The following is a 2,621-nucleotide window of genomic DNA, read 5'->3' on the forward strand; positions in this document are numbered from 1 at the left end:
CTCTAACCGAATTACACAGCCTCTAACTAAATTACACAGCCTCTAACCAAATTACACAGAATTACACAGCCTCTAACCAAATTACACAGCCTCTAACCAAATTACACAGAATTACACAGCCTCTTACACAGCCTCTAACTGAATTACAATTACACAGCCTCGAACTACACAAATTACACAGCCTCTAACACAGCCTCTAACCGAATTACACAGCCTCTAACCAAATTACACAGCCTCTTACACAGCCTCTAACCAAATTACACAGAATTACACAGCCTCTTACACAGCCTCTAACTGAATTACACACCCTCTTACACAGCCTCGAACCAAATTACACAGCCTCTTACACAGCCTCTAACCAAATTACACAGAATTACACAGCCTCTTACACAGCCTCTAACTGAATTACACACCCTCTTACACAGCCTCGAACCAAATTACACAGAATTACACAGCCTCTTACACAGCCTCTAACTGAATTACACAGCCTCTAACCAAATTACACAGAGTTACACAGCCTCTTACACAGCCTCTAACCGAATAACACAGCCTCTAACCAAATTACACAGAATTACACAGCCTCTAACCAAATTAATTTGAATTCTGAATCATTTAGTCTTGGTCACTTAAAAAAAAAATGTTTTAAGCAAAACAACAACAACAAAATCTACAAATACTGTTATTACTACCATTATGGTGATGTAGTGTGCACTGCATTGATGTAGTGTGCACTGCTGAGTGACTACTGTAGACTAATACTACGGTATCCTCTCTGTCCGTGTCCAGGTGTGGTTCCAGAACCGTCGGGCTAAGTGGAGACGTCAGGAGAAGATGGACTCCAACTCAACAAAGCTCCACCACTCCCCATGTTGTCTTTCAACCGTCGCCCTCCAATGTGGGGCTCATGTCCAACCCATTACCCCTGGATCCCTGGCTGGCATCGCCCATGTCCAGTGGCAACCCGATGCACACTATCCCCGGATATGCAGGCCCAGGGCAGGGCCCTCACTTTCAGCATGCCTACCCCAGCCACACCCACTCTCACAGCCACAGCCACAGCCACAGCTACAGCTTCCTCGACAGTCCCCCAGGACATGGCATGGTGCACCAAGGGATGGGACAGGGCATGCAGGGGGTGCAGACTGTGGCCCCGCCACTCTACCAGTGCCTCTGCAGCTTCAATGATAAGTACCCTCTGCTAAGGACCTGGAACATGGTTCCAGCATCGCAGCACTGAGGTTGAAGGCTAAGGAGCACATCCATTCCATGGATAAAACCTGGAAGCCTGACATTCATTTAAGGATGGTCAACCACAACAGGTGATCACAACAAAGATATTATGTTAACGATAGTCAACTTCAACATGATCAAAACAAAGACATTCTATAAAAGATGATTACTTCAGCAGGTAATCAAAACAAAGACATTCTATAAAGGATGATTACTTCAGCAGGTAATCAAAACAAAGACATTCTATAAAGGATGATTACTTCAGCAGGTAATCAAAACAAAGACATTCTATAAAGGATGATTACTTCAGCAGGTAATCAAAACAAAGACATTCTATAAAGGATGATTACTTCAGCAGGTAATCAAAACAAAGACATTCTAATAAGGATGCTAAACTTCAACATGATCAAAACAAAGACATTCTATAAAGGATGATTACTTCAGCAGGTAATCAAAACAAAGACATTCTATAAAGGATGATTACTTCAGCAGGTAATCAAAACAAAGACATTCTATAAAGGATGATTACTTCAGCAGGTAATCAAAACAAAGACATTCTATAAAGGATGATTACTTCAGCAGGTAATCAAAACAAAGACATTCTATAAAGGATGATTACTTTCAGCAGGTAATCAAAACAAAGGCATTCTAATAAGGAATAAACTTCAACATTATCAAAACAAAGACATTCTATAAAGGATGATTACTTCAGCAGGTAATCAAAACAAAGACATTCTATAAAGGATGATTACTTCAGCAGGTAATCAAAACAAAGACATTCTATAAATGGATGATTACTTCAGCAGGTAATCAAAACAAATACATTCTATAAAGGATGATTACTTCAGCAGGTAATCAAAACAAAGACATTGTATAAAGGATGATTACTTCAACAGGTAATCAAAACAAAGACATTCTATAAAGGATGATTACTTCAGCAGGTAATCAAAACAAAGACATTCTATAAAGGATGATTACTTCAGCAGGTAATCAAAACAAAGACATTCTATAAAGGATGATTACTTCAGCAGGTAATCAAAACAAAGACATTCTAATAAGGATGCTAAACTTCAACATGATCAAAACAAAGACATTCTATAAAGGATGATTACTTCAGCAGGTAATCAAAACAAAGACATTCTATAAAGGATGATTACTTCAGCAGGTAATCAAAACAAAGACATTCTATAAAGGATGATTACTTCAGCAGGTAATCAAAACAAAGACATTCTATAAAGGATGATTACTTCAGCAGGTAATCAAAACAAAGACATTCTATAAAGGATGATTACTTCAGCAGGTAATCAAAACAAAGGCATTCTAATAAGGATGCTAAACTTCAACATTATCAAAACAAAGACATTCTATAAAGGATGATTACTTCAGCAGGT

The 2,621-nt window shown here is 38.7% G+C and overlaps 1 pseudogene; it reads left to right on the forward strand.

Moving 5' to 3' along the window:
• Positions 1 to 771: 771 nt before the first annotated feature.
• LOC127922560 (retinal homeobox protein Rx2-like) lies at positions 772 to 1,354 on the forward strand (annotated as a pseudogene).
• The last annotated feature ends 1,267 nt before the right edge of the window (positions 1,355 to 2,621 follow it).

Source organism: Oncorhynchus keta, unplaced genomic scaffold (assembly GCF_023373465.1).
Source record: "Oncorhynchus keta strain PuntledgeMale-10-30-2019 unplaced genomic scaffold, Oket_V2 Un_contig_26228_pilon_pilon, whole genome shotgun sequence".
Lineage (NCBI taxonomy): Eukaryota > Metazoa > Chordata > Actinopteri > Salmoniformes > Salmonidae > Oncorhynchus > Oncorhynchus keta.